Genomic DNA, 27651 nt, shown 5'->3' with positions numbered 1-27651 from the left:
AAAGAAAAACAGAAAAACAAGGACAAAGAAACAATGGAAACACTGAGCTGCCAGAAAGCAAAAGATAAAATGGCTATAAGAAGACCTCATATTTCAATAATCACCCTAAATGTAAATGGACTGAACTCACCAATAAAAAGGCACAGAGTTGCAGACTGGATCAAAAAACAAAACCCAACCATATGCTGCCTCCAGGAGACACATCTCAGCTCCAAAGACAAATATGGACTCAAAGTGAAAGGGTGGAAAACGATATTTCAAGCAAATGGCATTCAGAGAAAAGTGGGAATAGTGGTACTAATATTGGATGAAATAGACTTCAAAATAAAAACGAGAAAGAAAGATAATGAGGGACACTTCATAATGATAAAGGGAATCATGCACCAAGAAGAAATAACACTTATTACTATCTATGCTTCCAATCAGGGAGCCACGAAATACGTGAAGCAATTACTAACAGAACGAATGGGAGAAACAGACCAAAACACTATCATAGTAAGGGACATAAATACCCCACTGTCATAGATCATTCAAACAGAAAATCAATAAGGAAATAACATCCTTAAATGACACATTAGAACAACTGGACATAATTGACATATACAGAGCCTTCCATCCCCAAACGGCTACTATTACATTTTTCTCTAGTGCACATGGAACATTCTCAAGAATCGACCACATACTGGAACACAGAAATAGCCTCGCCAATATAAGAGGGTTGAAATCATACCAATTATATTCTCTGATCATAATGCTTTGAAAAAGAAAGCAGAAAGAACTACAATTACATGGAGATTAAACAACATGCTACTGAAGAATAACTGTGTCCGAGAAGAAATAAAAAGAGAGATCAAGAGATACATAGAAACGAATGATAATGATAGCACAACATATCAAAACTTTTGAGACAGGCAAAAGTGGTCATAAGAGCAAAGTTCATATCATAACAGGCCTTTCTCCAAAAATAAGAACGAGTCCAAATAAACAACCTAACGCTTCATCTTAAAAAACTAGAAAAGGAAGAACAAATGAGGTGAGGCCTAAAGTCAGCAGAAAGAAATAATCAAAATTATAGCAGAAATAAATGAAATTGAAACAACAACAACAAAAAAAAACAATAGAAAATATAAATGCAACAAAAAGCTGGTTCTTTGAGAAGGTTAATAAAATTGACAAACCCCTGGCTAGACTCACTAAAGAAAAAAGAGAGAAAAGACACAAATAAACAAAATCAGGGATGAAAGAGGAGAAATTATGACTGACATCGCAGAAATACAACGGATCATGCAAGAATACTATGAAAAATTACATAACATCACATTTTAATAACCTAGAAGAAATGGACCAGTACTTAGAAAAATACAATCTTCCTAGACTGAATCAAGAAGAGCTGGGAAAGCTAAATAGACCAATCAGCAGTATGGAAATTGAAACAATCATCAAAAACCTACCAAAAAATAAAAGTCCAGGACCAGATGGCTTCACCTGTGAATTCTACCAAACATTCAAAGATTTAATACTTATTCTTCTCAAACGCTTCCAAAAAATCGAAGAGGAGGCAATGCTTCTCAACTTATTTTATGAGGCCAACATTACCCTGATAACAAAACCTGGTAAAGATAACACAAAAAAAGAAAACTACAGACTCATGTCTCTCATAAACACAGATGCAAAAATTCTAAATAAGATACTAGCAAACCGAATACAGCAACATATTAAAAAGATTATACACCACAATCAAGTGAGCTGCACCCCAGGGACACAGGGATGGTTCAACATATGCAAATTGATTAATGTGATACACCACATAAACAAATTAAAAAATAAGAATCATATGATCATATCAATAGATGCAGAAAAAGCCGTCGACAATATACGGCATCCATTTATAATCAAAGCACTTAACAAAATCAGGATAGAAGGAAAGTATCTTAACATAATAAAGGCTATATATGACAAACTCTCAGCCAACATTATACTTAATGGTGGAAAACTAAAAACCTTCCCTCTAAAATCAGGTACAAGGCAAGGTTGTCCATTATCACTACTGCTATTCAATATAACATTGGAGGTCCTAGTGAGTGCAATCAGGCAAGAGAAAAATATGAAAGGCATCCAAACTGTCACTCTTTGTGGATGACATGATTCTCTATATAGAAAACCCTAAAGACTCCACAAGAACACTACTAGAAACAATAAGCAAATACAGTAGAGCCTCTGGATACAAAACTAATGTTCAAAAATCCATAGCATTCCTATATTCTACTAATGAACTGTCCACAAAAGAAGTAAAAAAAATAATTCTTTTTGCAATTGTAACAAAAAGAATAAAATACCTAGGAATCAATTTAATGAAACATGTAAAGGACCTATATAATGAAAATTACAACACTATTAAAAGAAATTGAAGAAGGTACAAAGAAATGGAAAGATATTCTGTGTTCTTGGATTGGAAGAATCAACATAGTTAAAATGACCATATTACCTAAAGCATTACACAGATTTAATGCAATCCCCATCAAAATCACATTAGCATTTTTTAAAGAAATAGAACAAAAAATCATCAGATTTGTATGGAAGCACAAAAGACCCCAAATTGCCAAAGCTATCCTGAGAAAACAGAATGAGGCATCAATCTGCCCAATTTCAAATTATACTGCAAAGCAACAGTAATCAAGACGGCATGGTATTGGCAGCAAAACAGACACGATGACCAGTGGAACAGAACTGAGAGTCTAGAAGTAAACCCATATTTATACAGGCAAAAAAATTTCGACAAAAAAGCCAAAAACATACACTGGAGAAAGGAAAGCCTCTTCAATAAATGGTGCTGGGAAAACTGGAAAGCCATCTGCAAAAGAATGAAACTAGACTGCTGTCTATCATCACACACCAAAATTAACTCAAAATGGATTAAGGACCTGAATATAAGATCTGAAACAATAAAATGCATAGAAGAAAACATAGGAACTAAACTCAAGGACCTGAACTTAAAAAGAATTTTCTGAATTTGACCTCAAAGGCAAGGGAAGTAAAAGCAAAAATAAATGAATGGGACTACACCAAACTAAAAAGCTTTTGCTCAGCAAAAGAAACTGTCAACAAGGCAAAGAGACAACCATCCAAATGGGAAAATACATTTGCAAGCAACACCTCTGACAAGGGCCTAATATCTAAAACATACAAAGAACTCATACGACTCAATAACATCAAAAAAACAAACGATCCAATCAAAAAATGGGCAGAGGACCTGAACAGACACTTCTCTCTAGAGTACATAAAATGGCCTACAAATATATGAAAAGACGCTCAACATCACTAGCTATTAGGGAAATGCAAATCAAAACCAAACTGAGATACTATCTCACACCTGTTAGAATAGCTATAATCAACAGGACAAGTAATAACAAATGTTGGAGAAGATGCTGAGAAAAAGGACCCCTCATCCACTGTTGGTGGGACTGCAAATTGGTACAGCCACTATGGAAAACAGTATGGAGGTTCCTCAGAAAACTAAGAATTGATCTACTATATAATCCAGCAATCCCTCTACTGGGTATTTACCCCAAAGACTTGAAAACCCATATCCGAAAAGATATTTGCACACCGATGTTCATAGCAACATTATTCATGGTGGCCAGGGCATGGAAGCAACCAAAGTGTCTTATGATAGATGATTGGCTAATGAAGCTGTGGTACATATATACAATGGAATATTACCCAGCCATAAGAAGAGATGAAATACTGCCATTTGCGACAACATGGATGGACCTAGAAATAATCGTACTAAGCGAAATAAGCCAAACATAAAAAATTGAAAATTACATGATATCACTTTTTTGTGGGATATAAACCTAAAAGCAACAAATGAACAAGACAAACAGAGACTCATGGACATGAACAATGGACTAGTGGTTACCAGAGAGTAGGGATTAGGGGAGGTGGGGGGAGGTAGATGGAGTAAAGGAGGTCAAATATTGGGGGTTAGGGGGAAGGTGAAGTGGGTAAAGGGTATCAAATATGTGGTAGCTGAAGGAATCTGGACTTTGGGTGCTAAATACAATAGAATATATAGATGTCAAATTATAATGTACACCTGAAAATTATATAATTGTATTAACCAATGTTACCCTAATAAACTTAAAAAAGAAAAACCTTCTCTTGGCTAAAATGAGTTATTGCTGTTTATTTACCAATGATAATTTTCTTTGCTCTTTCTGCCCTCCTTACAGATAAGATTCATTCTTCCAACCCGATCACAGAATCTCACCCACTTTCTCACAGGATCCAATCTAGAGCAAAATCCCCTTCCCTGAATCAGCCAATCCAAGCCCAAATCATCAACACCCTCTTATTGAGACACCCTGTTTCCCCACAGTGCATATTTTCCCTCACTGCAACAAGTAACAAATCCAACATGTTCAACAAGCGTGTTCCTGGTGGTCACTGGATAGACAGCACTGACAATAACATCAAAGGAAAAGAAGCTCTACATTCTAAAGGAAAATGGGATTTCATCTTATTAATGCTTTTAGTCCATTAACAGCCAGGCAGACAGCCACTCACCCCCAACTCACAGCGCTCTGCCAGAACTTCACCTTCTCAGAAACAGCAATCTGCCTCCCCAAGCACTAGCATTTCAGAAAAACGAGAACTATGCCTCATACAATTATATTATCTTTTTGTTATTGAACTACTATTGTAACTGAAATTCTTCCTACTATTTTTCAACAACAATGTGTAATATTTCAGCAATATTAATAGTTAAAAGGCCTACGATCTTAATCAAGAGATATTATTTGTACTTTGCTCCAAGATACAAATTATCTACCCATAAAAATTTTCTTGACTTGTATCTCACTCATGACTGTTCCAATAAGCAATTAAATCTCACATGGTAAGTTAGAGAAAATACCTCCTGCCCATGTACAAGAAGACTGTTTCTATTTGTTTTATTTTAAATCAATCCTCTTCAAACTCCCTGGGTTGGGAATTGTGTTTTGTTTGCCATTATCTCACCAGCACCTAGCACCATGTTTAAAACAAAACAGAGGCTCAAAATATTTGCTAACATTAAATTTTAGTGCATGGAAGTGGTTACTTTAAAAAACAAATGGGAAAGAGATGTAAAAAAGCGAAAGTTTATGGAGATGAGAAGACAGCCTGAAGCATTCTGGGAATGTGAAAAGGGTCTCCATCCTACTCCTAGGCTACTCTCCCAGCTGTGATCAGGGAGCAGGAGCATAGCAACTGACCCATCTAGAAGTCCTAAGCTCACAAGTTCTCTTATCCTTCCCAACTCCTAATATCCTCTTTGGTAACCTCCTTCTTACTTCTTTGGAGGACTCATCCAAACTCCCTGGGCTTTTGTCTTTGAACACCTCATCTTTAATTAATCATTTTGTTTGCTCTATTGCAATACATCTGTGATTACTCTCAAGATCTTGTAAACACCAAATACTAATCCTGTTTAAGATCTTTATGCTAGCCTCCTGCTCTTTAACCTCGCCTTCCACCCTCCATCTTCCTTGCTCAACTATCAGCTCATCCTGATCTCCAAAGCATGGATCTGATCATTTCATCATCACCCCTCCCTGGCCATTTCCCCACTTGCCCTGCTTAGATTCCAAATCATGTAGCACAAGTACTCCTTTGCAAGCACTCTCACATCCTTTGCTCCTCTCCTCCCACAGAATTTACCCCCATTCTTAATTTTATATATATACACAGTGTGTTCTGCTACAAGATATGTTTTCATAAAACCAATTAGCTCAGATGACCGGTGAATAGGTGAATGAATTCGGTATAATGTGGAAGTTGTGCTGGCTCATGAGCAATGTTTCTGAGGCAATAGGAAGTAAGAATACAGCTATAGATTTACATTCTCTAACAGGAAAGAAAGGAAATAGCCCTCAGCTTGACTAAAGCCTTTTCAACTTTTTTTTTTTTTTTAAACTTCTCACATTTGGGATCCCTCCCCAAAGTCATACTCCAGTCTTATCTGGCTCTCAGGTTGTAACAAATTGTACCCCTTCCTATACTCTCCTTAACAGAAACCCTACTCAGCCCCAATTCCATCTGTACTGTCTCAGCACCCAAAAACTAGCCTTTCCATCCATCTCTTTTTTGTGTTTTTTTATTATTTTCTGAGACACCAACAACAGGAAGAGTTGGTGAGGAGGTGGCTCAATTGAAACACTCATATAATGTTGGTGGAAGTATAAACCAGTACAAGCACATGTAAAACTATTTGGCGATATCTACTAAACTACTTTGTGACCCAGCAATTCCACCCAACTGAAATAAGTAATGATGTCCACCAAAAAAGATATACAAGAATGTTCATAGCAGCTTTACTTATAATAAAAAGAAGCTGAAAACAACATAAATGTCATGAACAGCAGATGGGGTAAACAAGTACATTCACGCAATGTAATATTACACAATAATAAATGATTAATATGCATACCAACATGGAAGAATTTTATAGACATTATGAGAGAAGAAGCCAAACAAAGAGTAAATACAATATAAGTCCATTTATATGAACTTCAAGGACTGGCAGAATCGTGTTTACCTCAAGGGAACATAACTAATAGGGAGGGGCACGAGGTGTCTGCTGGGGATAGGAAATGTCCTATTCTAGATTTGAGTGGAGATTATATAAATGTAAACATTTTTTTCTTTTTTTTTCACTTGTGGCAAAATAAACATTACATAATATTTACCATCCTAATGATTTTAAGTGTACAGTTCAGTGCCATTAACTATACTCACTTGTGCAACCATCACCATCGTTCATCTCCAGAACTTTTTTTTCATTTCCCCAACCTGAAATTCTGTACTCACAAACCATAACTCTCCATACTCCCCAGCTCATTCTACTTTCTGTCTCTGCGAATTGAACAACTCTAGATATCTCATACAAGCATAATCATATGATATTTGTCCTTTTGTGTTGGCTTATTTCATTTGCATGTCTTCAAGGTTCATGCATAGAGTAGGTTGTGTCATATCTCCCTTACTTTTTAAGGCTGAATAATATTCCATTTCATGTGTGCACGACATTTGTGATCCATTCATCTTCTGAAGAATACTTGCATTGTTTCCACTTTTTGACTATTGTGAATAATACTGCTAGGAACATGGTATAGAAATATCTGTTTGAGTCTCTGCCTTCTTTAAACTCTCTTGGGTGTACATACAAAAGGTACAAACATTGTTAAAGTTTCATCAAATTGTATGTTTAAGATGTGTACACTTTACTGATTTCTGTACTATACATTAATAAAAGTACAAAAAAAACTAAACAATAACAAAAAATATATCCCCAAAACTGTCCCCAGGTATACTTAGATAGTAGCTTGAGCTGTCTAAGTTTTTTTAGGGGGGATGGAGGAGAATGTCAATTATTATTTTTGTTAGTGCTTTGGTTACAAATGTGCGTAGGTATTGAACAGCCTGTACCAATCCTATTTTTCTCATAAGCCCTAATACTTTTAATGCATGATTTTATATGAAACAATTTTTAATATCGCATGTATTTTGTTATAACACTTAACAATAGATGTAACATATTTATTTAGCATATATTTGGCATTGTTAATGTTCAATGAGGATATAGTAGAGAATAAAACAGATCAATAAAAGTCCCTGCCTTTCAAGAGCTTACATACTAGTAGATATATTTTTAATGGGATGAATAGTAGAGATACCCATGTGCAGAGTTCCCCCACTGCACTATAAGTTCCATGAGGGCAAGGTTTGTGCACCGTCCAACTCCAAACACACTGTTTTACACACAGAAGGCACCTCTACTATTCTTAGAACTTTGGAAGGCGCTTTGGCTAAGCTTCAGATTTTATACATAAAGAAAGAAAGGTATTTCAGAAAATGACAATAGCAGCCCAAGTCACACAGTTAGTAGGCGGCAAGCTGAAGAGACTTTGTGTATCCTGATTCCCCTCCAGGACCTTTACCAGTACAGAGCAAACTCTAAGAACTAAGGATACTTACATATAAAGTCTGAAGGGGTTTTAGCCTTTGCTCAGATAATCATGTAAGAAGAAGAACCAAAAACAATAATAACAAGCTAAAATAATCAAGGAAGATGTGGCACTCTTTGTCAATTTTTTGAGAATATTCCTACTCTTATTATAATGCTTATTAATACCTTGGGCAGAACACATGAGATACCTCTGATAATAAATAGAAAATGAGAATATGTTTTTATCATTTTTATTTTATTTTTTAATTAAGTTTATTGGGGCAACATTGGTTAAAACAATTATATAATTTTCAGGTATACATTATAATTTGACATCTGTATATTCTATTGTGTTTACCACACGATATTCTATTCTGTTCTTTTTAAGGGTTCAATCTCCTTGCTCTGCTCATCTAGGTGTTTTTTCAATTCCTGAAATTGTTGATATGACTTGTTTTGGAATTCAATAAATTTTTTTCAGAAGTACCATCCTGAATTCTCTGTCATTTAAGTCGCGTATTTCTATGTCTGTAAGCTCATTTTCTGGAGATTTTTCTCTTTCTTTCTGAGATGCCTTGTCACCTTGGTTGTTCATGGTGTTTAATGAACTTTTTCTGTGCCTGGGCATTAATGTAAATGTATTCTGCTTTTTTTATAGAAAGAAGATTTATTATATAAAGGTCTCTCTTTAGCCTGCTGCAAAGAAGGCACTTTTCTTTAGATTTCTATTAGGTGGCATCTAAGCCTCTTGGATCCCTGCTTTATATAAAGCCTTAAAAATGCCTTTTTATTTTCTTGTAGATATTTAATCTCGCTCACTACTCTCAGTCTCATTCTCTTTCAGTGTTAGCAACAGCTTCAGCAGTGTTTGTTCATATTCCCCTGGGGCTCATATTCCACAGTGTTCGGTCGGAGGGTATAGGGAGAGGGGCCCTCTGGGTTGGGGGATGGGGACTGTGGCTAGCCTTGGTTTTGCAACCACGGCTGGTAAAAATCAACTGTTGTTTTTCTGCCATCCTGCTTCTCTGCTTTCTTCACTGATGACTCGGCCCTGCCACTGGCCGCAGGGAGCTCACAGTTTTCCCAGGTAGGGCTATTCAGGGAACTCGCCACATCTTCTCCCCTCCTCCTCCTGCAGGGAGCTCTGAAGGCTGTGAGAGGCAGCTTCTTTATTTCTCGCAGTCCACTGCCCGACACTCAAGGCTCTGACCTCTAGAAGATCTTATGCACAGATCCCACGCTCAGACATGCTTGTGTGCAGTTTGGGTGTTTTTTGTTGAGTTTTAGGTATTCAGCTTATTGTTGTTTCAAAGAGAGAGATCTGGGGACGTCTCTCGCTCCGCCATGTTTCCAAAATGATAAAATCATTTTTAAATAGTAGTTATTACACTATTGAGACATCTGGTTCTTTGTTTGTTTTTTTAAATATTTTTTATTTTTCAATTATAGTTGGCATACAATATTACATTAGTTTCAGGCGTATAACATAACGATTAAAGAGTTATATAACTTACAAAGTGATCACCCTGATAAATCTAGTACCCATCTGACATAGTACATAGTTATTACAATATTATTGACTATATTTCTTATGCTATACTTTATATCTCCATGACTATTTCGTAACTATCAATTTATGCTTCTTAATCTCTTCCTTTTTCACCCATTCTCCATCCCCCTCCCACCTGGTAACCCTCAAAATGTTCTCTAACTATAAGTTTGTTTCCACTTTAAGTAAAATAATACATCAAATCCACCATTTGAAAGAATAATAAAGACAATTTCAAAGCCAGGAGTGTTGAACAAAGCAAGGAAGCACCCATATATCACTTTAGTAAAGTGGTTTTAAAATCATCCAAATTATTATAGAGTAATAAGGTATTCTCTTGAGATCCTTGAATTCATAGTCACTAGGCAGGAAAAATAAAGACCTTTATAAATTATGTATGACAGAATTATGTATGTCAGAAAACATTAAGTTCTTTATAGAACTAAATACAATTAACAGTTGTGTTTTCTAATCATTTTACTGTAAAGTAGGAGGAAAAGGCAAACTAAAAATTATGTCATAAAATTAAAAGTACCGACAGCATTCGAATGTGTTTTGTCACTCATCCCAGCATCTCCAAACATGTACCACCTCTTACATAGATTATTGCAATAGTTTTTAGGCATATTTCAATGAAGTGATAATAACAAAATTAAATTAAGATAAAATAATGTGTGTCAGATAAGGGCAGAGCACTATGATATGTGCTTTGCTTATCTTCTCTTAATACAACAACACGCAGAGGTAGAAACTATTATTACTTCCATTTCACAGTTGTAGAAATCAAGGCTGATGCTTGGAATTCATACCAGGACAGTCTGATTCCAGGGCCCATACCTTTAAGCGTAATACTGTATACACATCTTGGCTTCTCCACTGAATTCAAATTAAGCTCTCTAAAGCATGGTGCTCCAATACTTTGAATGACTCTTTCTGTGTTAAAAAAAAATTCTTTTACTGAGCATTCAAAGCTTTTCCTGCCCTGACCCCAACCTATCTTTTAAGAACTTGCCCTCATATTTCAGTAATTGAATTGAGTGTTCATTCCTCAATATACAACAGACTTCCCGTGCCCTTCACCTGCATGCACATTCTTCACTTAGGGATGCTCCATCAACTCATCTCTTCCAGTCAAAACCAACCCATTACCCAACACCTAGCTCAGAAGCCACCACCTATGTATGTAGCATTCTCACAAACAAATGTGCATGTAGTATAGCATCTCGGTTGGCTGCCTTGTATCTGAACATTCCAATCACACTACATGACATTCCATGACATAACTGTCAATGCATTATAAAGTAGTTGATTATCAGGGGTTATAGTTATGACACATTTATCTGCATTAAACATATTTCTCTATCTTTTGCGAGTCACAGAGAAACAGTTCAGGCCTGACGGGCTGAATTTTAGCAGTCGATCATCACTATTAGCTGTCCTCTTCAAGAACAATATTATTCAAATTGTCAACAATGACTTCAATAACAGACATATGGCCTAGTTACTGAACATTTTCCTCATAGAATGCTTAAATAAGAAAATCAACTAAATAAATTATCTCTCAGTTGCCTTTAAAAATATCCTTTGGCCACACAAAATAAACATTACACAATTTACACTAGAAAAAAATTCTTTGTAAAATATAAGATCTAGACATATTTCTTAATCGTAAACCAAAACAACCCAAAATAAACAAAAATCTTCTCTGACCTAAATACATGAGATTAAAAATTGGTTTGGATAGTCTCCCAAACCAATCAAGGCCTCTCTCAGAGGGCTTTCTCTTAACAATCTAGAATTTCCCTCCTTTTTAATCTTTGAGAAATCATCCTCTCATGCTCCAATGGCCTCCATTTCAGAAGAGTCATGTGCAATTATTGGTTCTATCAATTCTTTTTACTTTACTCTTGTGTAACAAGTCCCAGTCCCAGCAGAGCACAAGTAGAGATAATGTGTTCAACCAGCAACCCAAAGAGAAAACAGAAAGTGAAATGGCCAGGGCCACAGTATGACTCTGCTATCTTTACCACGCATCATAAGGACCTCTACTTAACAGTAGTGAGTGGTGCTTGCAACCAATATGCGGAGAACTAGAGAGCATGTGGGACAGATATTTGCAAAATAAGAATAGTGAGGAGGCATTTAGGTATAAAATTTACCCTACAGAGTAAAGCTGTAGTTTATTGATGAGATCAAAAGAGGGGAAAGAAACAAACATATCCTAGCAACCCTGCCACCTGACGACGAGAGACGATTTTCCAAAGACACATCAAAATGGAGTGATCCCTCACAATTGTAAATGTTGCTTCTCTGAAATGCAGTGTTTATAGGCCTTACTTTGGCACAAGTCTTGAGTTTGACACCTGGCTTATCAGCTATTTGGCCTTGGGAAACTTACTTACTCTCCTTGACCTGGGGATCGAAAGAACACTTAGAAAGCAGACTACACAGTGTCTGCCCCATGACAAATGCCAATAAATTATACTGCTGCTATTATCATTTGATTTTTATTATCCAAAGGCATGAAAACAAAGACTTGCTTGTCTAAAATGGCACTGCAATACAACATTTTGTAACGATGGAAAAGTTCTATAGCCGTGCTATCCATTATGGTAGTTACTAGCCACAAGTGGTTATTGAGCACAAGAAATATCCATGAAGGCATTGGATTTTTAATTTTACTTAACTTTAATTAATTTAAATGTAAACAGGCATATGTGGCTAGTGGCTACTATACTGGATAGCATGAGTTTAAAATAACTAAAATACCACTTTCCTTTGAAGGAACAATGACCTAGCCCAAAGGTTCTAAAAATCCCAGCTGGTAGACCAGTGCCCATCTGCTATCAAGTATTCATTAGTCCACAGTAAAACAAACCAAAGTGTCCAATTTTATGAATTTTTCATAAAGCTAACTCAATACCATTTAAAGGATTATTATTGCTCCTTCTGAGATTGGATGTTCACTCTAAATTTTTATGAAATGCAGTCATTCATTCAATAAATGTGTATTGTAAGTCTTCTCTCTATGCCAGGCATTATTCTGTGGATATGAAGTAAATAAAACATTTTCCTGCTTCATGAAGCTATGTTCTAGTGGAAGAAGAAATACAATGAACACACACACACACACACACACACACACACACACGCACACACGCATCTAAAAAATAATAATAAAGCAGGATAAGGTAATAGAAAGTAGGGCAGAAGTGGGAGAAGTGTCAGGGAAGTCCTTTCTCATACTGTGGAATTTGAGCAAATATCTGAAGGTGAAGGAGCTGGATATGCACTGAAGGAAGAGCACTCTAGGCATAACACACAGCAAGTACAAAGGCTCTGAAACAAAAACAAACTTGGCATATCCAAGAGAGAGTTTAGTGTGGCTGAAGCAAGAGAGTTACAGAAGGTAAGGTGAGAGCATGTATCAGATCCAGATCACATAAGGCCTGATAGGCCACTATAAAAACTTTGGCTTTTTTTTTTTTTAAGATAAAATTATATTTTCAGAATAATTTTAGATGTGTAGAACAGTTAGAAAGAAAGCTCAAAGAGAAGTCTCAGCTAGTTTCCTCAAATGTTAAACATCTTACACAACTGAGGTACACTTCTCAAAACTAAGAAAATAGCATCAGTATAATAGTATTAAACTCCAGACTTTATTCAAATTTCACCAGTTTTCCCATTAATGTCTTTTTTTTTGTTCCAGAATCCAATCCAGAATACCACATTGCATGAAGACATGTCTTCTTACTCTCCTCTACTGTGACAGTTTCTCAGTCCTTACTTGTCATGCCCTTACAGTTTTAAAGAGTACCGACTATGTATTTTGTACATTGTCCCTCAATATGGGTTTCTCAGATGTTTTCCTCATGTTTAGCCTAGGGTTATGGGTTTTGAGAAGAATATCCACAGAGGCCAAGTACCCTTGTCATCACATTCTATCAGGTGATGATATGTTATCCATATGATTTATTACTGGTAAAGGATTCTGGCTTTTATTCTTAAAGAGATGGGAGCCATGGGAGAATTCTGAGCAGAGGAGCAACATGGTCTCACTTTTAAAAGAATCATTCTAGAGCTGTGTGGAGAACTGGTTATAGGAAGCAAGAAGCATGGAGTAATCAGGAGGTTACTGAAAGATTCAGGTGAGAGATGATCATGGTGGTTTAGTGTAGGATAGCAGCAGCTGAAGTGGTAAGAAGGGGCTGAATTCCAAATATATGCTGTAAGTAGAACCAATGAGATTTGTTCATGAATTGGATATGAATTGTGACAGAAAGAGAGGCCAAAAGATAACAGTAAGATTTTGTCGAAAGCATCAGATGGGAAACTGAAAAAAGACTAAGGAAATGGGGGTAATTAAGAATCTAGGTTGGACTCATTACATTTGCAATGTCTATTAGACATATAAGCAAAGAGGTGGAATAATGATTGAACAGATGATTCTAGAACTCAAAGGTGAGATTGAGGTCAAAGATATAAATTTGAGAATCATCAATAAACAGATGGTATATAAAGCCATAAAATGGATGAGCTCACCCAGAGACTGAGTGTTGAGAAGAGAAAAAGTCTGAGATTGAAAATGATGAAGGCAGTTGATGATAGCTGTGATTTTTTTTTTCAATTTCCTAAGTTAGGAAAATTAAAAGCTGGCGACTCTATAGCAAGGTTTGCTGGTATACATATAAATAAACATGCACGTATTTACTTATATTACCATATCTTTTTTTAACTCCAAAATCCTGAGAACCATAAATCTAAATAACATCTCCAGCTCCCTTTGCTATATTTAGTAGTTTTTCTGGAAGGCATTCTTTTCTTGGACTACAAGTTTATACTTTGGGGAGGAGAGGAGGAGGTATGACTTTTAAGGGCTTTAAGAGCATAGATACTCTAACTGTAGAAAGGCCCAGAGAGCAGTAATTGGTGCTGTATCATGGCCCAGTGACACTGGTGAGGTGGTACTCAGTGGTGGTTAAGAAAGAGACTTTAGAAGGGGATGTGAATGTGCCCCAGCTCAGCCACTGATAACCTACTGGACCATGAATGAGCAGCTTCCTTCCTTGAGCCACTGCTTGCTCCTCAGCACAACAGAGTTCTTCTAATGCACTGAAGCCCTAAGCACAGTGTTATGCCCAAAATTTCTGACCCCCTGAAATTTAGGTGCAATGTGGTTCAAGACAGAACAAAAATGAATCTCTGTACAAGAAAATCTCTTTCAATTAGAGACAGAAGTATGAAAGAACTAATTAATGTCACAAACAACCATTTGTAATAATTTGCTCAAATGCCTATACCTCTACCAGCTGCCTTCCTAATAAAGAATAAAAACCTTTCAGATATAGCATTGAGATTTATAATTCTCAGATTCAAAGTAAATAAATGAGTGAATAAAATCCCAGGATGATGACCTTCTTAGAGTATGCTCATAAAAGGAACTAAAGAAAAAAACCCAGGTTTATTCTAGGTCTTACATATTAAGTACATGCAGGAGGCAGGACAATTTAAAACACTTTTTCCTCTATCTTTCTAAGCAGTGGTTATTAAGCTTTAGTGTGAATCAGAATCACCTGGACAACTTATTAAAATGTAGACTGCCGAGCCCAATCTCTGAATTTCTGAATCAGTAGGTCTGGGGTGGACCCTGGAACTTTGGATTTTGAACAGGTTCTCAAGTCATGCTGGTGCTGCCTGTCCAAGGACTACACTTGGATAACCACTGCTCTAAAAAATGCCCGTTATGTCAGAGCCATAGCTGAGAAGATTTGAGTGGACACTAATCTCTTTTATTTACTTCCAGCAGGGTAACGATTGATGGCCAGACTGCAAGACTTTACCATATGATTTGCAAATTCAGCCCTAGGTATTTACTGTGTGAATCATTTTCCAACCATCCAGAACTTCCAGGAATTCATGGATACAAAACCACACACTTTTGAAAGCCTTCTCTAAAAGGAAAGCTTAAGCGAAGCCCAGAAGACATGAACTAAAGACAGAAAAATAAATTCAATAATTACTTCATAGCAACATTGTCAAACTTTGACATAATCAAACACCATATGAAATATACTAGAAATGAACTACATGGTAAAACCTAAGTAATTCAGAAAAAGGACAGCCTAGCCAAACTGTGGAAAATTTTTGAAAAATAAATAAATCTTAGTACTTCTTTGTAAAACTATACAACTGAGAACTAATAAGAAAAAGGAGGGAAATTCAGTTAAAATTGCTCTACATTATAAAATACATATAAAAATTCAGAATTATGCCACCTACTCAGCAAGATTTACATTCTTAATTCAATGAAGTAAATATTTATTGAAAGCATACTCTGGGCAATGCACTGTTGGGATGAAATGTAGCCCTTCCCAATTAATCCAGGATAATCACCCCATCTCAAGATCCTTAATTTAATCATATCTATAAGAGTTTTTTGCCATATATGGTAATATAATCACAAATTTCAGGGATTAAGATGTCCATGTCTTTGGGGGCCCATTACTCTGCCTAAAATTGGTTTTTACTTATTTTTTAAACTTTTATAAGCTTTATTTTCCACTAACCTTATTTCCATTTTGTTTAAGAATTTGTGGAATAACAGCTTACGACCACTCAGTGGTTGTTCCTACGCATTCAGTGGCTTGAGCAGTGGGGGCTGCAGACCAGTCTTCAGTGGCAGGCTGAGTGCTCCAGTCTTCAGTGAGAAACTGCTGAATAGGCACAGAGGGCATCTGTGTGCCTTCCAACCAGTCTGCAGCTTTAGGTTGAGCAGCAGTAAACTCAGGAGCTGCAGCAGTCCATTCACCCTGAAATTCCTCTTTGGTCACAGCCTTTTCAGCAGCAGCCTACTCTTCCTTTTCAGTCTCTTCAGGTTCTCTGTAGAAGTAGAGATCAGGCATGATCTCCCATGAGTGTTCATAGGAAATGGTATCACACATGTGCAGAACTTCCCAGGCCAGCATCCACATCAGACCCACTGAGTGAGCTCCCTTGTTGTTGCAAGGGAACATAGTGCAGAGGAGAGCCTGTGTTACATAGAGCAAGAGTAGACAGGTTAACATAAGATGCCTCTGTGAGAAGCTGGTGGTCGGCCCTGGGAAATCTCGGCTCCTGGAAGGAGCGACGCGGCAGCAATAAGAGTGGCTCCAGTGGCAGCGGCAAACTTCAGCACAGCTCGCTGGCCAGTATTCCTGGATGATATCATAATGACATCACTGGGTTTTGGACAGCAACAATGGCACGAGTTGCCAGCAGAAGCGTCTCTCAGATTCTCTTCAAATTTATGATGTAGATGCTACCACTTTTCCTTTTGTAGATGTACTGTTCCATTTGGAAGTCTAGGTTGGTGCCACCTAAGTGGGTTCCTGCTGCAAGGAATTTGAGGACGTCCTCCTCCTTCATTTGCAGGACATCCAAGGCTGAACACTGTGAAAGTTTTCCTTTAAGTAACGTGGGAACCGAGAACAATGCCATATGGGCCCCTCTCTGGGTAGTGCGGAAAGGCTAAAATTGGTTTTTAATGTACTTCTTTCCTTACAGCAGCAATACTAACAACAGTAGTAGAAATGAGAATCTATCACAGTTTTCTATCTTAAAGTATCACTATGAAAACTCATCTATAGACAAGGCAAAAAGTAGCAGCATGAAAATAAACACAATTTACCATTTTCTGGAATAATTTCTCATGTACCAGACATCTCAGATGATTTGCTCAATTCAAAGCAATTGCCTTAATAGCCAAATGTGGAATGTAGTAAAACTGCATATACAACTGAAGAGAATATCTTTTTCTTTCATTGAGCTTTGTTTTATAAGTTCAACTGGATAACTGGAGAGTAGAAAATTTAATTGTTAAAATTCATAAGCTTTATACCAACATCCCAAAATTGCAATTCCATGAGCTAGACTAACAGTAATGGCATAGGTTTTGATCCACAGTTCTTAACAATTTTTGGACCATGAACGCTGGAATTTCTAGGGTAGTCAGATGGTTTGGGGTATTATGACAGAATGGTTTCAGTTGGGATATAGACACCATGACAAGTAGCAGCAGCAGTATTTTTTCCTATAATCTTGAAACAACTGACTCTCCTTTGTTTCTTTTAGAGTTCACAGTGGAATAACTGCTTTCGCAAAGAGCCTCCCCTGTCCAGAATCCTTTGGCCTATGTCACCTCTCTCCCCTTTCTCTGGGAATCAGGTGTACTCAAGGCCACATACTACGTTCTTCTAAAATCTGGTCTGTTTCATTAAACCCACCACCATATACTGAATTATATCCAAAAGAGTTTGGCCCATCCAGGCAACTACTTATTCACGCAGAAAAGCAGGTTGGGTTTCATCCAAAAACAAATTCTGTCTTTTACTTCTTAGGTTTAGCTTTTTTCCCCCTCTTTTAATTTATTTTTACCTTATGCATCCAATAATCACTGAACAAATATTACTGAATACCTAACTCAATATCAAGCTGAGTATTGAGTTGTAATAGTAAACAAGACAGGTATGGCCCCTATCTATATGAAGCTTACATTCTACTGAGGAGACAAAATTAACAAATAATTACACCAACAATTGTAATAATGATACTTGCCATGAGAAGTCACAGAAGTCACAAAATGGCTGCACGACAGTAAAATCTGACCAAGAATTTTAAACTTTTTAAAAATTGCCATTTATTTAAATAAGGAAATTATTTAATTTCGATAAAATATTTAAATAAGGAAAATATTTTAATTACAATAAAAATTGACTAAAATTGAAACAGCTGTCTCTTTTGGATAGGGCACATGGTTTCTGATTCCACAGTCCTCAGCACTCCCTTCTGTCTCCCTAACAGTGAGTACAAATTCAACCATTTGCCATATTTATGCTGCTGTTTTTCTTATAAACCTGTGCTGTCCAATATAGTAGCCACTAGCCACATGTGACTATTTAAATTTAAGTTTTAATTAATTAATTAAAAGTTAAATAATAGCATTCTTTACATCACACACTTGGCTCCCATACACATACCAGTTCGCAATTCCTGCTATAGGATGATATGAAATTGTTTAAAGAGGAGAACCAAACTGGATCTGGGAATTCAAGGCAGGCTCTCCTGTGGAAGTGACCATGAACCTGGGATCTGAAAGATATGCCAACATTAACTGATTCAAGCAAAGTAATTGAAGGAAAAGTGATCTAGGCAGAGAAAACAATGTATGAGAGAATAAAAAGTAGGAATACATGCTTATGGAAACTTTCCTGGTTATCTTAGCTCACTTAATATCTCCTTACCAAAATACATCCTTGTTTAGCATATATCCAAGCAATAGAGGGCCACATATAAATTCAGAGCTTCAGATAATACTGCTTCCATTTTTTTTTTTTTCAAGTATTACTTGAAAAACCATCTCCATACACGGAAAATCAACTTTTCTTCCTCTGCAATTCAGGATGATAGTTTCCAATCCTCACATTATCAAGGCCTTAAATGTGAAGGCCATCTGCTGAGCAGATCGTTTCCCTGGGAACAGCAAATGCTCTTGAGTGGATTCCACTGTAATATTTTTTCCTTTCTAAAGGACAGTGACTTCTCTGTGCAGAAAGGTATTCTCAGTTTTTTTAGAACTTGCATCTTCTGTGAAAATGATGTGCTTTGGGAGTTGTTTTAGATCCCATGCTGCTGAAAGCCAAGGTTTTGCTAACAGCTTCTCGAGTGTTGGGGCCTATTTATTATTTGATGCATTGTTTTGGACCCTCAGTAGTAAGAATATGGAAGCAGTTCTTCCCACTGAAGAGGCATTGCTTTTCTGGGTCCATGCAACCAAATGACAACTAGTTCCATGCAACTAAATAACAGCTATTTCTAAAGTTTCATCAGTTCTATTGGGAATAAAGAGGAAAACATGACTAAGTACTGCCCTAAAAAGCTCACAGCCCAAGGGTAAAGCCAATCATGTAAACAAGCATAATCCCTCCAATCAATGCAAAAATAGACATATATTACAGGTGTTAAATGAACAACCAATAAACATATTGGTAAAAACACCAAAGCAAGTCAACATAAGAAGCCTACAGAAGAAACATTTCTCACATAGTTCTTCCACTGACCTCTCACAGGATAGACATCCAGGGACAGTGTTTGAGGCAAAAACGAATCCAACTTTTCACTTTCCAGCCTAAGACCTTCTGCCCACCCTCCTCTCCCAGATCCTTGAGACCAACAAGATTTAAGATTTTATTCCCATCAACGGACTTCCAAACCCACGAAATATCTGCCTGTACCTAACACTACATTTTATATTTCATTAACCTGTACATTTGCAGAGTCAGTGGGGACCTCCATCACGCCACCAGATGACGATATCACCCTTCCTGGACGCCACATGTGTTTATTGAAAGAAGAAATATAAAATCCTCCACACACGAGCCCTTCTAGTTGGCCTGTCTAATACTTGCTTGTACTTTCATCTTTACTGTGAAGCAACCGTGTTAAAAAATTTATTTTTCAGGTGCCACCACAGATAAATTAGCCTTTTGATCAGGGAGAAAGCATACGTGAAATTAAGAAAGGACACGTTTTCCTTTCTCTGGGAAGGTTTTAGGGATGTCAGTCAATGTAAAAATCTTTTCTTGGGAATGCTGTCCACATCTGCAAACTGTTCCTGTAAGGTTTATGCAGAAATCCATTTACGAATATAACTTTGCTTCATGATAAGCAATCTCCCTGGAAAATGCCAACCCTGGCCTCCTCAGCTGAACTATAAAGTCACGTTGCTTTCCTTTTTTTTCTATGACAAGACAGAAGGAAATAATTCACACACCTGAATTTCCTATGAAACAGAAAATGTCTCACAGGAGAGTGTTTTGATAGATTTTCTTTCTAACATGTGTACATGTTAGTTTTAAGGGTTCCTTATCCAGCAGAGAAAGAACCCTTAAGATGGGATCATGATAATGTGAATAATACCTTATTTAAATTAGTTCTGCCTTTTCATTTCTTTCCTTTTCTTGAACTTTATCAGAAGCAAGTATAAATTATAATGTAGAAGGGACAAATCTGTAGTTTGTGAAGAAGATATCATCGTGTCTGTACCACTAGTTAGCTATATAATGTTGTCCAAGCCCCTTGACCTCTTAGACCTAGACAAGAGGGGCCCTTGTCCTGGGCCATTCACTTTAGAGAGCCTCGTACATGACAAACCTCAAAATGCAATTTTTTTCTTTTCAAACATATAAAGAAGTTTTGTATTTATTTGGTTACTGCCTGAGCCAATGGGAAGGATGTGTTAGCTAAACTTGGTCCCCAGATCAGAGGATGCTGGGCTGAGAGCCCATGAGAAGATGAACCACAGCCTCTGCCCCTGGAAATCAAGGACATAATGGGTGTCTACATATGCCAGATTCCCCAGATAACTCTGCTCCTTCCCCTTCCCCTTGCTCAAAGGCTATGGTCTGAGAGGCACTTAGAACCCTCTGGAAGGCCTGAGTCATACAAGTATGGCCTGGAGGTAGAAAACCTGACCAACCCACCTCTCTGGAGAGCTTGGGCATGTCATCCCCATTTTGGATTTGATGGGTTCAGGGGTCTCTGGCCTAGGTCCAGCTGTTAGCTTGCCCTGCACCAGCAAATCCATGCTGCCACACAGGCTCATGGGCCACAGGATTGGCCCTGAAGAGACTGAGGCTCAAAGCTTCTAGGCACTGGGCTACAGACCCCAGAAGAGAAAGGAGGCATAGCTTGATTAGACAGACCTTTAGCATATTTAGATATCTGGTTGTGGGTCTCCATTACCACTTGCACTGGCCCCACAAATGGTAGTGGCAGCCTTCTTCTGATTCCTTGTCTAAAAATAAGAGGACTCAACGAAATTACAGTTTGGACCTACTCTTAAAAGTCATTATAGTTTCCTCTTAAGTACCTTAAGGTAAAGGGAGATAAAAACTGCAATTCGAGATGTCAGAAAAAAAATAAAATTTATTTTCCAGAGTTATTCCAAGAAGAAATCTTTGAATGAATTGCAGCTCTGGCTTGCCCTTTCCTACCTCTCGGATTGCATGCCCTATAAAAAGAATGTCATTAAGGAAAACTATGGTTTGAAATGCTTAGGGATATACACACGCACAAAATACCACAAATACCACACTGTAAAATTCTCCATGTGGTATAAGAATCACAGTTTATCGCTCTCTAATGATCAATTGGCAATTAATATTTAACCACCTTCTTGCACTGAAGACCTTCTCTAAAATACACACGAGGAAAAAACTGTAGTGATTATTTCAAGACTCAGCATTCAAATGATAACTTTAAAGAGACTAAATAAACAAAAGCTATGCCAAAAGGAGCCAAAAACTACAAAAAAACAGGAGTATTTACTATTATTACTTAGAAGCATTAACTTAAAAATATCTAGAGATGTCAATTGCGAAATACTAACCTGAACTTTAATTTTTCTGATTTTTTTAATACTAATTACAAAGACAGATGTGCTTACTATTTATGCTGCTCAAACCATAAGCACACTATAAGAAACAGCTTCCCCCTTCTGATCAGAAACATAAATAATGTTTCTATATTATGTCGTATTCCCATATATCAATGGAGCTGGTTGAAATGTATCTCTGGCTACCGTAAATCATAAGTACTGTTAAGCAGAACCTCCTCCTCAAATGTAGAAAACAAGCACATAGAAATGAAATCTAGAATTATACACAATTCGAGTGTTTCTTCATAGTCCGTTTTAATTGATTTATATAGACAGGAAAGAGGGGGAACATTAAACCTTTTATAAACCTTCCCAAGCTTTCCTAATTAGGCCAGTACTGCATAAAGAACTTCATAGTTTTAGAAAATCTTAGAGCAATGAAATTAAAATGAGATAAATTGAAGAGAAACACACATATTCCAACACCTGTTCTCAAATTCTGTGCTTCTAACAAAGGGAAAGTTATAGGTAATAGACACAGAGGGCTACAACCAGGTTCCTCACTGGGCCACAAAATGGTATTTCTGAAATTTCTGTCCATATTTACCTTTAGGAAGAAAATCTGTGAAACAAGCCAAAATCATCAAAGAGCTAGAAAAAGCTATGCTTGACATGAGAAGTTTATTTAACAGAACATTAACTGAGACATGTAAAGCAACCAATCTCTGTCAGGACTTAAGGTATTAGTTTAAAAAAAAAAAGCATTTGAATCTTTATTTAAAATGCTCTCAGAATCTTTCTGTCTGGTAGGTTACTGAGTAAATGCAAATGTAAAAACTAAAATATCTAAAGTAAATGATTCTATTCTAAAAAATATTTAAGGCACTGCTAAAACATCAACCATATTTATTCTGAATCTAAGCCACCATTGATTGTAAGGCACATCTTAACTGACATCTGCAGAGAAAGAAAAATCTTGTAACACCATCAATTACGAAATGCATCCCAATTCCAGAGATGTTAAAATGTGTAAAATAAGTCATTAAAATATGCGAAACAGATCCAACTATGATACTTGAAATAGTTAGAATGAATATTTGTGTGTAGTGGCCATTTAGCAAATACTTATAGAATAAATGAAAAAAATGAATGACTTTACAAACAACTTTTTCGGTAGAAAAGTGGAATGAAGAAAATGTCTATACATGTGATCATGAGACAAACTGATAGTCCCCCTTCATCAAGCTTCTCCCCTACTGCTCTGGCTCAGCTTTCTCTTCCACATCAGAGTACATACAATGTTGGCAGTAAAAAGCATACACTCCAATCCTAATTTTATATGCATACATATATATACACACTCACCCATACTCTAGAGCAGGGAGTCAGCAAACTAAGACATGCACCAAACCCAGGTGCCAGTTTTATACATAAAGTTTTATTCGAACACAGTTATGCTCAATTGTTTTTGTATTGTCTATGGTGGCCTCTATCATGCTACAATGGCAGAATTGTATACTTGCATAATACTAAATAGCCCGTAAAGTCTGAAATATTATCTGGCCCTTTAAGAAAATGTTTGCCAAGCCATGCACTAGAGCATTAGTTCCTAGAGGACAGGGGCCATATTATAAGTTGCTCTTACTCTTCCAGTAGCGTCCAGCACCAAGCAAAAAACAGTAAATGTATGTTTATTTACAGATTTTAGTAATCTAAAGCACTACACCTTTAAATCAAGCTGAAATGTCTGACACACATACCTTTTCGCGTTTGTCTTTATTCGGGCTAATTTCCATTTCTAGAGGAAGCTCTTTATCCTCCATTTTATCTTTCTTTTTACAAGATAAGATTTGTATATAAATGAGTTCTAAATCATACTAGCTGTATGACTAATGCAGAGACTAACTCCAACTATCTCCCTGATTAAGTTCATTGAATAAACGCTCTGAAGACCTTCAATTGTCTTTCGTACAACAAACAGTATATAACAAAGAGGTGAAGAGGAGCTACCCAGTAGAATTAGACACAGCCCCCACCATCAAGGAGCTAAGTGTCCACTTAGACTTAATCTCTTTAGATTCATTTCAAAGGAAACGCACAGCGAATAGCATGATAGTAAACAGAACCTCAAGTTGATGACAAGGGGAAGATCCACTAAGTTATTCAATCAAGTCTCTTAGGTACTGACTGTGTACAAAAGCCCTATGACAGATGGAAAAACATACAGTCATAGCTCCTTACCTTGAAGTGGCTGTATACAATACAGGGAACAAGGGTATTGCTGTCACTAGCTCTAACAAAAGGCAAACCAAAGAAGAACACAGTCCTTTGGGTCTCTAAAGAGAAAGGGATTAATTTCGATAGGCCTGGGGATTCAAGAAGATAAAAAGAAAGGTCTTGTGAAGAATGTTTTGGGGTGGATTTTAAAATAGACGATGAATATGGGGTAAATTTTAAAAGAGAAGAAGAAAATCTTTCTCGGTGAGGGAGGAATAAAGGCACAAAGACAGGGAAGCACAGTGCCTGGTGCATCTGTACATGCTCTACTTGGGGAACTACTATTATACAATTGCATCAAAAAACTATTATTATATAATTGCATCAATCATAAAGTTGACTTCATACTGTTATCACCCTGGTATAAAGGGAGCAAAGCATAGGTGAGGAATACGGTGGGGATCAAGGCTCAGCACATAGGTTGTGATCTAATTTTTAAGAGCCTGAGATGCCGGGTCAAAGAGGTTGGATTCTATTCTAAAGAATGTTTTTTATTTTAAAATATTTATATGATAAATTAAATATGTGTATATGTAATATAAGTCCTGCTCATATCTCAGGGCACTGGAGATCATTCTAACACTAGTCTTCAAAACCAATTGTTTTTATAGCAAAGTGCAGAGCAAAATGTAAATTCCACTCACTACAAAAAGTCCTACTACTCATTCTCTAATGTTTAAACTTGATTATATTGAGCAATACAGAAGAGACCCAGTGTATGTTAGTATAGCGGCCAGTGCACTGCTAGCTGTGGATTAGAGGTTATTCCTAAATGACCCCAACTTAATACTCTACACGATTTGCCAGATTTGTATTCGTGTGCATATTAATGAATACATACATTTAGTTTTATTTAAAAAGCAACAAAAGTTCCTCCACTACCTAAATGCTTCTTTATAAGGTAGCTTCAGAAGTGGCAGGAAGAACATGGCTTTCAGCAATTTAATTCCCAAATAGCAGCCCCATGGCCTTCTCAGGTATATTCCACTAACTCTTAGGTCCTAGGTGGGTTAGTTCTTAAAAGCAAACTTCCTTTGCCTTTCCTGAGTGATACTTCTTCCCTAGTCATCACAGTAAGTCTATTCCCCAGACTCTTAAGTGAAATACTTATCATGACTTGCCTTCCCATAATATACTAAAACAATTTAATACTAAAACTTTTCTTGGCTGATTTATTTTCACTTACATGTGCTTAGTACGCTCTAAGCCAGGGCTTCTCAATCCTGACTCGCTGACATTGGAGACCAAATAACTCCCTGTTATCGGGGCTGTCCTGTGCATTGTATAATGTTTGGCAGCATCCCTGGCCTCTACCCACTAAATGCCAGTAGCACCCCCAGACACATCACATTGTGACAACCAAAACTGTCCCCAGTCATTGCCAAATGTCCCCCAGGAGGCAGAATCATACCCTGTTAGTAACAACTGGTCTAAACTTATTATTAGTTCCATTTTATGTTAGTAGTAAAAGTTAACGCACATTTAGATTTACAATCACGTTTACAACTTAACTCCTTTAATCCTCACAACACCCCACTTTAAAGATGAAGAGACACTCAGAGAAGATAAGTGTCTTGTCTAAGGCCAATCTGCTACTAAGAGGTAGAGCCATTTACTGAACCTGAATCTACTGATGTCAGACCCTTAGCTCTTAACTACCGCACCATCTTGCCTTTATGGGAATGCACAAAATTGACAGCAGTGGACCAGGTAGAGTCTCTCCGCATCTCCCTATTCTGTGACCCAGCACACATTTAAGGACATATCATTTGTACAGCAGGAGCTCTTACATCTTTCCAGGAGTAAAATTTAACCATTTAACAACTGGCGTGGCTCGGACATGTCCAATCTCAAGGACACGGGTCACAAACAACCCATATGAGTATGACCAGCCATCTGATGCCTTCAGGCTTAATGTGAGATCTGTGTTTTCCTCAACTGAAGTTTTGTTTTGCCCAAGCGGGCACTGCCTTGGTCAAATGCACATAGTTATAGAACACCTGCAAAGTGCAGACCAAAAACGGACATGGGTACCAAAAAGAGTAAGAGATGAGATCCTTGTTTTTAAGAAATCTAACATTTTATGAATGAAGCAAAGCATCCTGCTATAAAATGACTTAGGAATACTTATAGCACATCATACAACAATAACTAATTTCAACTAAAGGTAAGCAGAACTAGAGTTGACTGCATCAAAAGTTAGAATTATAGAATATTTTTTTCAGAAACAATTTTTATTTTTATTTATTTGTTTAGAAAGCCACCAAACTGGAACAGTTTTTTATTTTTTTTTTATTTGTTTAATGCCTACAGCACCTGGTATTCCTAGGTGGTCTCCCATCCAAGTACTAACCAGAACCAGGTTCCACCTTGCTTAGCTTCCGAGATCAGAAGAGATCAGACATGTTCAGAGTAGCATGGCCGTAGACCCAGAAACAATTTTTAAAGCAAGTAATCAATCAGGTTAATGAAATATTGTGGATTAACAGTACTTACCGAGTTATTTAATATGTATTAAAATGACCTAAAATTCACCTATCAATTTGTTTATAATGAACACAGTTTCCTATTTGGTCAAAAGCTATTTGTGCTCTTTAATAGAATAAGCATTGTCTTATGCTCCAGTATAATCTATCAATTTGCTTAGCAAATCCTTTGTAAAGGCAAACTTTTGCCCAGCCCATACAAACTGATACAAATTTTAAATCAGTGAGTTACAGATTAATTAAACTTTTACTTGAGAAATAATTGACCTCACAACTCTTCAGGCTGATCAAGAATAAAGTCGGGTGGGAGTGAAGGGTCTTGGCCAACTTTCACTGCACAGAATAGCCTGGGTTTCATTTCCAGTGATTTTGATTTCACTGATCCGGGATGAGACGCGTGTCTAAATTTTTAAGCTCCTTGGATTTTTCTAATGAGCCCCAGGGCTGAGAACAACTGGGTTAAAAAGATGTAAGTGCATGACAGGTATCAGCAATCCCTGGGCACACCCCAATGCAGATTATAGACTCTTGCACTCGCAAATCAATCAGCCCTTCTATCGGTGGGTTACTTCCTCTCTCTATCTTTGGCTTCTTCATCTGTTAAATGTAGCTGTTCAATGGGGTAAATGAGAAAACGCATATAAACAGTTTAGCATACTAACAGTGTTCAGTATATTTTAGTAATTATTATAGGCTTTCCAGAAGTGACTGTTGAGTCTTGGTGTTAATGGCAAAAATAAACCTATGTGCTTCTGTCTAATAATTTTTCATTCCCATCAATTAATTTCTTTAAAAGGAGGGAGGGCGTTCACAAAATTCAGTGATGTGCTGTGTGGACTTCCTGTTTATAATTAACATGCAAGTTAAAGATCAAGCTTTGCATTTGTCTATCTAGCATCCAGAATCCAACTGATGTGTTACTCTGCCACTTGAATCTTTG

General features: G+C 37.0%; 1 protein-coding gene and 1 pseudogene across 18 annotated transcripts in view; both read right to left on the bottom strand.

Moving 5' to 3' along the window:
* Positions 1–27651, bottom strand: part of ERC2 (ELKS/RAB6-interacting/CAST family member 2) — a 907956-nt gene that overhangs the window by 675488 nt on the left and 204817 nt on the right. The gene's annotated exons all lie outside the window — the stretch shown is intronic.
* Positions 16142–22637, bottom strand: LOC120606287 (40S ribosomal protein SA-like; annotated as a pseudogene).

Source organism: Pteropus medius, unplaced genomic scaffold (assembly GCF_902729225.1).
Source record: "Pteropus medius unplaced genomic scaffold, Ma_sr-lr_union100, whole genome shotgun sequence".
NCBI lineage: Eukaryota > Metazoa > Chordata > Mammalia > Chiroptera > Pteropodidae > Pteropus > Pteropus medius.
The sequence above is the reverse complement of the archived record's forward strand: the minus strand, read 5'-3'. Positions and strand labels throughout refer to the sequence as shown.